Here is an 11,722-nt window from a genome sequence, read left to right as displayed (position 1 = left end):
GCCTAGTACAGTGCTTGACACATAGCTAGTGCTCGACACATAGCTAGTGCTCAACAACAACAAAAAAATAAATGAGTGAATGTAAGTTTGGGAAAGGGTAGGTTCTTGCTGGTTCTTCCAAGAGAGAAAAAGGCAAGAGCTCCACAAGTGTCCATTTTTGTGAACCTGGAGAATTATTTAGAAAGGAAAGAGGAGGATTAGGCCTGGAGCCAAGAGAACCTGAACCATACCTTGATGGGATTTAATCCTGAGAATCATGTGGATTTTTTTCTGAGTGACAAGGAAGAGTGAGTGGAGATCCATTGTCTAGGTGTTGCTGTGGGTGGGAGATTATTAATTAGAAAATCCATACAGTCACATATGTGAATGTGAAAAATTGTGAGCCTTGCTGCCACCTAAGAATAAGACCATCCCATCATTAATCATGTATTTTCATTTGCACTGGATCCCATCACAAAGGAATTAATGTCTGTGTCAGTCAGGTGGCTCTTAACTCCTTAAGAAGAGTAATAAGGCTTTACTTTTTCACAAACAAGGATGTGACACAGAAACTAATACCATCCAGTAAAGTCCAAACCAACTGCTTCCCACTAGAGAAGCTTCTCCTCTCCAGGAAAGCTTTACCCGGCCAGACCAGACTCTTTCTCCCTGGACCTGTGGCAAATACAGACTGTTCATTTAGTGAATCACTCTCCCTCTTCTGTTCTCTTCTTGAAATATTTTTTTCAACCTTCACGCTTTAATTTCTAACATGTTTATGTTCTGCCTAGCTCCTAGGTGATAAGAGAGTGGATTTAAAATTATAATCCCCCCAGGAGAGCAAACATTGCCCAGTCTTTTGCTTCTTGACCAAGGGAGGTGCTTGATAAAATATTTATTGATCTCACCATTGATTCCTCTCTCAGTCTCAGCACACATGGATCACAATGGACAGTCATTTTTCACCTCACATGTGGCTTTCTAATAGTCCTTTCTTAAAGTGAGTCCATTTGCTCATGTGAAGTGCAGAGACCTGGTCAGGCATGAAGAATACAGCTTTTCCTACTGCCTTTCCAGGCTCTGGCCACGGGCCCTGCCTGAGTGGCCCTCTGTCATCATGCTCTGCCAGCTCACTTCAAAGCAGTCTGGCCTTTTGAACAAAAGGCACAATAGGGCTAACAGAACAACCCTGCAATGTAGTTGAACATAAATGCATACGAAAATGAGATACAGCTTCTCTCACTCACCATGGCATAGTGCTCTGGGGGCCTCTGGTGAGCTTGAAGAAACCCCAAGCCCCTTTCATAGAGCTTTGATGTGCCACTGTAACAAATGCACAGCAGGACATTGCACCCTAGTTCGCATTTAAGCCTTCCTGTTTAATTCGAGCAAAACTCTCCTTACAGGAGAATTAAACAATAACCACATCACAGGGAGATCTTAAAGTAGCAGCAAACATCTGCTGCAAGCGTAGTGACAAGCACATGGCCCTAATGGCCCACAGCCCCCACTGAAGAAGTGCAGATGTCTGTATAAAGGATGAATTTTGTTTATAAGGTGTTTTTGGTATGAACTTTTTCTTTGGCTCTTGTTAAATGGAGAACTTAGCAACCTATTAAAAAGAAGGCATTTTGTCTCCACCCTGTAGAGCCAAATTGCTTCCTTGCTCTTCTGACTTCCTGACTGCTGAAGGAAGTCTTGGTCTATCTCAGGCAGTTAGTAAAGCATTGTCAGAATGGCCAATGGTGCATTAACCAGACCTGTTTTTCCTAGTGGTCAGTGCAGTCTTTAAACACAAAGCTGGGTGTTCAGAGACCTGAACACTAGTACTGCATTGCCACGGTTAGCTTTGTGGTCCCAGGTAAGTCACTACCCTGACTGCATGTGATTTTGCATCTGTAGAACCAGCAGTGGTCCCTTCCAGAGGTATCATCTGGCACTCCTCTCTCATGCATTTCTCTGGGCTAGTAAATTCTTAGCAAATTTCAACCTCACTGACACCCCGGTGAGATGGCCTCTTTTCATTGGGTGGTAATGGAGGGCTCTAACAATTATCTGGGGAACACTGTCAATGCATTATAAATCACCAGAGAGGCTGCATCAGGCTCGAAAGTGGATCTTTGCTAGCTCTGAAAATTCCATTTTTATTTTCTGGCTTAGAGACATTCACAAGATATTTTCCAAATGTACATTTCCCTTGAGCGGTGTGGTCTCTGGGATGTTCAGGTACAACAGAATCAGATGTCACAGAAATGTTAGGTCATTCCAATTCACCGCAGTTCATCTTTGCAATTGTTGGAGGGCATGGCCCAGAAATACAGAAATGAATGAAGCAGAAGAATTTTCAGTCTCATCCTCTCTATCCTTGCTCATGCAGATGCAGTCAGGCGGATGACTCTGTGACCTCTCACCCTGGATACTCTTGATATCCACATCACTAGGGTAAAGGCATCTTCAAATTCTATTGTCTTGAACCAAGGATGAAAATGTTTCAAATCTTCACCCCTTCCTGATTTCAGAGGGATCTTCTAATGGCCTAAGCAATGCCATTAAACAAATAGTCCCCATCAACACGGAAGATGGTGATTTGTGGTCATTTTTCAGTTCATTACAACAAATGCCAAGGCCCACTCCTTGCATTGACAGACACCCAGGAAGAGTCTTCAGGGCCTATAGATGAGATCAAGATGAAAATGACTTTGAGATCAAAATCTTCTCTGCTGCAGTGCACTGGAGGGCTTCTGAGTCCAGCCAGGCAGTGAAGGAAGAGTTCCCCACACAGAACCTGGCTCCTCCTGCCTTTCTGAACAGGGTTTTGATTTGTTGAACAGCTTAGGAAGTAAACGTGGCTTTGCTTAAGACCGCTGGCTTCCAGAGACTGAAACGGTAGATGTAACTTACCCCAAAAGACGAAGAAAAAGAAAGCAAGATAGCACACCCTTGGGTTGGTTTCTGGCAAGCTCTAACCACATCGATGCATAAAACTGTATCTGTGCCTGACTTAGCAAAGTGACAACAGTGTCACAGAATCTGATCTTGTCATTAGCAGCTGCCCCTCTTTCGGAAGAGCAGTCCTTCACCTTTACTGCAAGTTCACAATAAAGTGCCTTCTTCCCTCCCTTTACAGCCACAGCAGGGATGTGAGCTACCAACTCAACTGCACCTAGTATCCCTTGGGTTGAGAGGAGCGCTGACATGTCCTTACTGACCCTTGCTCCAGGCCCACAGCCCACTTTCAGAGGATGATTAAAGCTGAGTGAGAATGAGTCAGGTTCTCTCCAGAAACCAAGGGTCTGAAGTAGCAATTGACTGAATGGGACCGGAAGAGTGATCTGGAAGAGTTAATGAGTATTCAACATTGCGGGGCTCTACTTCCTGGTTCAGCCTTCCAGGCAGGGAGAATGAATCTGACCCAAGATTTGTTGGGTGCTTAAACATGGCATTATTCGAAATAAAAGTTCCCCCTTCATCCTCTTATTGCCAAGGAAGACACTGATTTTTCAAGAAAGAAAAGCTAATATGCTTGCATAAAGTGCAAATAGAATGTGTGACCAATCATTGGACTGACAGAATTTGCCATCATTGTGACAAAAGATTAATTCATTTGGTCAATTAAGCCTGTAACCAATCAAGACAAGAAATTTTTGAAAATCAAACTTTTCACTTTACTAAGTGATATGGTTTGGCTGTGTCCCCACTCAAATCTCAACTGGAATTGTATCTCCCAGAATTCCCATGTGTTGTGAGGGGGGACCCAAGAGGGATAATTGAATCATGGGCGTCAATCTTTCCCATGCTATTCTCATGATAGTGAATAAGTTTCAGAAGATCTGATGGATTTATCAGGGCTTTCTGCTTTTGCTTCTTCCTCATTTTCTCTTGCCACCACTATGTAAGAAGTGCCTTTCACCTCCCACTATGATTCTGAGGCCTCCCCAACCATGGGGAACTATAAGTCCAATTAAACTTCTTTCTCTTCCCAGTCTTGGTATGTTTTTATCAGCAGCATGAAAATTGACTAATACACTGTCATCAGGCACATTTATTCAAAATAATCAAATTACTATTCCTGAATAGACACATGTAAGATTCCTTTGAGAATTAACAAACTCATACCTCAATATTGCCAGTAAAATTCTAAATTCTTGAAGCAAAGGTCCATGTTTTTTGCTGCATTTTTAACCCTCACATACCATAGTGTGAGATGTGTGGTACATTGTCTTAAAATGCTTCTTGCTTCCTGAAAAATTAAGTCATTAATCTAAAGATTTTACCATAATATTTTATACCCAGAAAGAAACCCTAAAACTGTGTCTGGATTTTATTGCAAGAAAAGTAGGCCAGATGCGGTGGCACATGCCTGTAATTGCAGCACTTTGGGAGGCCGACTAAGCCAGGGGGTTAGCTTGTGTCCAGAAGTTTGTGACTAGCTTAGGCAACATAGTGAGACCCTGTCTCTACAAAAATTTCTTTTAAAAAAATTAGCAAGCCATGTTGCTGCACACATATGTACTCCCAGCTACTCAGGAGGCTGAAGCAGGAGGTTGAGGCTCCAGCGAAATGTGTTGGTGCCACTGTACTCCAGCCTGGGTGACAGAGCAAGACCCTGTCTCTATAAAAATAGAGAGAGAGGTAAGTGGCAAGTAATTTTCAATTTTTACTACATCACCCCTCTTTTCCTTCAACTCTGTGAATACACAATAATTCTCCCTTGCTAGTTTCTTATGCCTTTGAAAAACAGTATTATTTTATGATGTAATTGAAACTGCCATGGACTGAATTATATCCCCCCAAAATATTGCAACCTTCACCCTAATGTGATTGTAGTTTGAGATAGGGCCTTTAGGAGGTAATTAAGGTTAAATGAGGTCATAAGGGTAGGTCTCTAATCACACAAGGTCGGTGGCCTTATAAGAGGAAGAGAAAGAGCTCTCCAAGTACACTCAAAGGAAAGACCATCTAAAGACACCATGAGAAGGTGGCAATCTAGAAGCCAGGAAGAGAGCCCTCACCAGAAACCAAACAATGCTGGATTTTGATCATAGATTTTCAGCCTCCAGAACTATGCAAAATAAATGTCTGTTGTTTAAGCCACTCAATCTATGACATTTTATTGTGGAAGCTCAGATAGATTAATACAGGCAATTTTATCGGAAACATTATAAATCTTTCTCTTTTCCCTCAAAAGATAAATAGTTTCAATCATGAAATAGAAACCTTGTGACAAAAAACATACCTCCTCTCCCCTTTGTCATGTTAGGCAGCCCATTAGGGAATGCGAACATGAGTCATCATATTGAGTTTGGTAATGAGTATTTTCTCCTTTGTTTTTCTCTTCCAATGAAACAACATTTCTTGTGGTCTCAACCATTCACAAAAAAATATAAAAGGAGGCCAACTACAAACACAAACCATACAAGCAACTGTAGTCAACAACATCAATCTTTCATTTAAATGTATGCCAACATAATGTTGGAGCAATACATATGGCGATGACCCATTGCTAAGGATACTATTTATAGGAAGTTTCAACACTTTGAGCCTCAAACACTAACACGGCCAAAGCAGCAGCTTTCAAAATCAAGCTCATTGAGTTTTTCTTAAAATAACAGAAAGAAATCCCAAGATGGCAAAAACAGGCACATCTGTCAGTGCAGCAATTCCTTAAAATAAATCTCTTTCTCTCTCTGTCTCTCTCTCTGGATATATATACAAGATATATATACACACTCACACACACACACACACATATATATATATATATATGAAATGTTGTTTCATTGGAACTCTGGAAAACTCATACATACATCATGCCCATGACTATCTATGCTATCCATGAGTAAGGCTGGACCTATCATTGATTACTGTCATCATTAGCTCTATTTGTTAAGATTAATTCTGCACATTTATTCTGTCAATAATTGTGAATACCTACTATGTGCTGGGAAAACTGCTAGAGGCTGCAAGACTTTTGCACAAACAAAAACAGCTACCCATCTTTTGGAGCCTTAATCTTAATCTATTAGTGAAAAGGACATCTTAGTTCATAGGGCTTTAATGATTCTTTTTAAAGATGAGCTATGAAATTTATTCATATCCTCTACTAAAAAAAGTTTTATATAGTCATTAAGGCAGAGATGACAAGGAGATTTCAACTCAAACCAACTTTCTGATGAAATGATTGTGGCTGCTTGGACTATTCCCATGAGGTGCAGAGGGAAAGAGACCAATTTGTGGCAGCTGTCTTGGGAATGGAGGAGGCTGGAAGTCCAAGATCAATGTGTTGACAGGATTGAGTCCTTCTGAGGGCTGTGGGGAAGAATTTGTTCTATGTTTCTCTCCTGGCTTCTGCTGGTTTTCTGGCAATTTTTGTCATCTTTTGGCTTGTAGATGCATCACTCCGATCTCTGTCTTCATCTTCACATGGTCCTCTCTTTGCACATGTGTGTGTCTCTGTGCCCAAATTTCCCCCTTTTTATAAGGACACCAGTTATATTGGATTAGGGCCCACCCTAATGACCTCCTCTGAACTAATGAGGTCTACAACAATCCTATTTTCAGATAAGCTCACATTTTAAGGCACTGAGGGTTAGGAATCCAACATATAAATTTTAAAGGGAGACACCATTTAGTCCATAACAATTGTGTTGTACCATTGTCTCTAAGGTACATTCAGTAAGTAAGGAGATGGAGCAAGGAAAGGTGTTAAAGCTCCACACATGGTCCAGCTGGGGCAAAGGGGAGTTCTCTGTTGTCTCTTTAGATTCTTTGTTGGAATTAATTTCCTTATGGTCTTGAGGTTCCAAAGGTAAGTGCTATCTGAAAACTCAAACGTTTCCCTAGATCTTTTCTTTAGAGATATTATCCACAGAAAGCCTGAACTGTGTAGGTTAGGCCAGCTCTGCTCTCAGCCTTAGAAAGAAACCCTTTCCCACTCCTTTCCTGGGAATGCTCTTCCTAATGTTTGCCTTTAGTTGATCGACAGGACTGTGATGGGGTGGAAAAAGGTGCCAACAGGGCACTGGATGTCCTAGGCAGTGCAAAAGAATAAGGATAAAGTAAATAAAGGTTTAGAGATTGGGAGGAAACAAATATGTCATTACTCACAAGGGACATGATAATGCATGTAGGAAATCCAAAGATAATTTTCACTAAAATATTAGAATTGAAAGAGAATTTAGCAAGGCCGCTGGATATAAAATCAATTGTACATACCCACAGTAATGGAGATGCACCTGAAAGACCTTAAATAACTTTAATAGAAAACAAATAACACACACACACAAAATCAATTGTAGTTCTATATAACTGTAGTAAACAATTAAACTGAAAAAAACCTTAAAAAGATATCATTTACAACAGTATCAAAGCATCGCATACAAAGGAATAAATTTAATGATAGATTTATGTAACTTTTATCAAGGAAAAAACATATAGTCTTAGTTCATTTGTGTTGCTACAAAGGAATACTTGAGACTGAGTAATTTACAAATAAAAGAGGTTTATTTGGCTCACCGTTCTGCAGTCTGTACAAGAAGCACGATGTCAGCATCTGCCTCTGATGAGGGCCTCACGGAGCTGCTGCTCATAGAGCAACGTGAAGGGGAGCCACCCATTACATGGAGAGACAGGGAAGAAGAGAGGGAGAAAAGAGGTGCCAGGTTCTTTTTAACAATCAGTTGTCACAGCAACTGAGTGAGAACTCACTCACTCCTGCTATAGTGGCACCAAGTCATTCACAAAGGATCCACCCCAATGACCCAAACACCTGTCACCAAGGCCCCACCTCCAACACTGGAGATCGAATTTCAACATGAGACTTGGTGAGGCCAAACAAACTACATTCAAATCATAGCATACCTCATTAAGAGAAGTTAATGATAATATAAATAAATGCAGAAGTAAACCAAGTTCAAGAAGTAGAAGACCCAGTTTTGTAAATATGTGGACTTTCTTTTCAAACTAATCTCTAGATTGAATGCAATTCTGGTCAACATTCCAGTAGAATTTTGTGAAGTTTTGCAAGGTGATTGTAAAATTTGTATGAAAATGCAAATGGCAAATAATAGTCAAGGAAATCTTAGAGAAGAACAAAGTGGGATGATTTTCACTGCTGGTTATCATAAATTATTATAGACTACAGTAAGTTAAAAGAGAGTGGTACCATGTGTGTATACACACACACAAACACACATACAGTTGACCCTTGAACAACATGGGTTTGAACTGCACAAACCTATTTAAATGTGGATTTTTTTTTTTTTTTTTGAGAAGGAGTCTTGCTCTGTTGCCAGGCTGGAGTGCAGTGGCACGGTCTTGGCTTACTGCAACCTCCGCCTCCTGGGTTCAAGCGATTCTCCTGCCTCAGCCTCCCAAGTAGCTGGGATTACAGGCATGCACCACCATGCCCAGCTAGTTTTTGTATTTTTAGTAGAGATGGGGTTTCACCATGTTGGCCAGGCTGGTCTTGAACTCCTGACCTCGTGATCTGCCCACCTTGGCCTCCCAAAGTGCTGGGATTACAGGCGTGAGCCACCACACCCGGCCCTTAAATGTGGATTTTTAAAAATAAAAGTTACAAGTATGCCTGCCTCTCCTGCCTCCCCTTCTACCTGCTTCATCTCTTCCTCCTCTGCCACTCCTAAGACAGCAAGACCAACTCTTTATCTTCTTCCTCCTCCTCAGCCTATTCAATATGAAGACAACGAGGATGAAAAACTTTGTAATGATCCATTTCCACTTAATCAATAGTAAATATATCTTCTCTTCCTTGTGATTTTCTTAATAACACTTTCTTTTCTCTGGCTTGCTTCATTATAAGAACACAGTATGTAATACATATACAAAATATATGTCAATGCTCCTAAGAATGAAGTTGCCTCCAAGTAGGAAAACTGAATATTGTTTTGTCTCAAAAGGTTACACATCCAGTGCTTGAGAAATCAGGCCGGTGAGCAGCAGGACTAATAGAGTGGATTTGGGGGACTGTCTGCTGCTCCCAATCAGTAGGCCTTGGTCCAGGAAGTCTTTTTTTATTAGGGGAGAGGTGCTATTTACAGCCCATCCTGCATATCTTCCCTTCAGCAGCTCTCAGGGCTGTTCATTTTTCTTGAACTCTTCATGGTGATGGGCATCCGTGGCCTTCTCTTTAGCAGGACGCTGGTGATTTGGAAGGGACTGCTTAGGCTTCCTGGCGTCATCCACTCCAGGGCCAGGCCTTGGACTCTTCTTTGTTTCTCACTATGAGGGCATTGAGCCCTTGGGATCAAATGAGTGGTACCACACATAATCACAGCCATGTTGGTGCACACGGGCTGTCTCAATGTCTTTCTTCTTATTCCGATACTCTGCTAGCAGCCAGGCTTTAGCTTCCTTGTGGCAATGCATTCTATTTCAGCATCAGTGCAGACGTCCACCTTGGGATGCACCCAGCATCGGGTGGGAAGCATCTCCTTGGCCTTCTTTGAGGAGCAAACGTGTGTTTTCTGAAAGTTCATAGAGGCAGTCCTCTGCACTCTTCAGTTTGATTTTCTGTTCCTGTGGTCCAGGAGCCCTTTCCTCTGCTTTGTCTTTGTCTCCATGTACTTCATGACACTCATGCCCTCCTACCTCGGGTTGGTTTCTTCAGAAAATGACATCCTTGGCTGGAGGTCTTCCTCTTTACTGATCCCATCCATGCCCTTCTCCTCCTCCCCCACATACATACTACCTGTCTTAATCTGAAGGAAATCACCCACTAGAGTGGTCTCCACTTGTACCCCCTCTCCCATCTACAGGGCCATAGCTCTCACATGTCTAGTTTCTTCCTCAAGTCCTGCACCTCCCAGGTCTCTTCCAGCTTGAATCAAAGCTCCTCTCAGTCTTGCTCATCTTCCTGCCAGCCCAGGGCAGGCTTGATGGAACTGGCCTCATGGTCTGGCCTCTGCAGTAAAGACATTTTTAGGTATGCATGATACTGAAAAACAAAAAGAAAAACTCTCCCGCACATGCTTTCTCAAGAAGCTACTGTTTGTACTCTTTGAAAACACAGGAGTAAATCTAGAAAGGCATTAACTTATACACCAGGGGCTTCAACAAGAGAGAGTGAAGCCATCTCCAGGATGATGTGAGAGAGCTCAGAAGATGGTTGTTGTACAACAGGCCCAGAGGGCAACCTCTCCATACAGGGCAAGGTGGCAGAAGGGTGCAGGATGGAGGTCTCCATGCATAAGAAAGAAGCTGGTAGGTTTTCTCTGCTAAAGTATTGAGAGAGAGGTATGCCTCCAGCAGAGACACATATTACATCCAGAAAAACGCAATTTGTCCAAGAAAGAAAATATAATCAGGGTTCAATAAATAGCTCAGCCACAAATATTTATAGGGTCATAATATAAACATTAAATGTAAAGATTACTGGGCAACCTAATTGGGTAGAAGGGAATACGAGTGTGGAAAGAAAAACATGTTGAGAGATATGGGAAGTAAGAGTGTGAAACCATTTCTAAAATAGTAAATGGCAATGATTTCTAAACTATTAAAACTACCAAGAAACAGCAGTGTAAGAAACAGCTAAAGTTAAAAATGTTGCCGGTCAGAAGTGAGAATTGGGAGGGGAGGAGCATGGCAGGAGACTGCTATTTTTCTTTCTAGAATGATTTGATATTTTAACCTAGGAGCAGTTATAACTTTGAAAAATATAAATGCTAGGTACAAGCAGGTACAAGCACTACTAGTATAATTATTTAAGGCATATGTCTATGGAAGAGATACACAACAGTGATCTCGGTTGTGCTAGATTGGAGAGATTACTGGGAAAGTTTACAGCAAGTTGGGAGGAAGTCTGGAAGGGCTCTGTCCATTGATCAAGAAGCTTGGGCCCTTGATCACAAAAGTGATCTTTTCTACCAGAAAGAATCATTAGCATAGAAAGTAAACTTGAAGTAGCCTAAGACTCAGGTAGGAATCTACGTAAGAGAGCCTGCGTTAGGGTCTTTTCCTTAAGGGAGCCCTTTATTTTATTTGGCAAATGGCTGACTGGAAAACTCAGGCTACAGAATTCTTCCTGGGAAGGTTGCTATCTACTTACTAACCCACACCCGAACTAACTAGCAGAAAGCCATCATGCCCGTCCACCCAGGCAGACATCCAGCCATGCAACATTTTTTGTTTTTTTTTTTTTTTGAGATGGAGTCTCGCTCTGTCACCCAGGCTGGAGTGCAGTGGCGCAATCTCGGCTCACTGCAAGCTCCGCCTCCCGGGTTCACGCCATTCTCCTGCCTCAGCCGCCCAAGTAGCTGGGACTACAGGCGCCTGCCACCGCGCCCGGTTAATTTTTTGTATTTTTAGTAGAGACGGGGTTTCACCATGGTCTCGATCTCCTGACCTCGTGATCCGCCCGCCTCGGCCTCCCAAAGTGCTGGGATTACAAGCGTGAGCCACCGCGCCCGGCCCCATGCAACATTTTTGAGCCCCAGCTATTGGGCAGACATTGTGCTGAGTGCTGTGCCCCTGCTAAATGAAATGAAAGGGCAGTCTTGAAACCCCGCTCTAAACTTCCCTCCCCTTCCCACCCTGCCAGTGTCATCTTCTTATAGGATGTAAGACTATGAGCTATGAGATGGTGAGAATTCATATTTCCGTTTACTTTCACCTTCCTAAATATTTACTATTCCTTTACCTGCCTAAGCAATATGATTTTATTTAAAAATGTGTACAGCTGAAGGAGGGATCTAATCTTTTGTCAAAAGAAACCAATTTTCACAGT

Source organism: Hylobates moloch, unplaced genomic scaffold (assembly GCF_009828535.3).
Source record: "Hylobates moloch isolate HMO894 unplaced genomic scaffold, HMol_V3 SCAFFOLD_18, whole genome shotgun sequence".
NCBI classification, from domain to species: Eukaryota; Metazoa; Chordata; class Mammalia; order Primates; family Hylobatidae; genus Hylobates; species Hylobates moloch.
The sequence above is the reverse complement of the archived record's forward strand: the minus strand, read 5'-3'. Positions refer to the sequence as shown.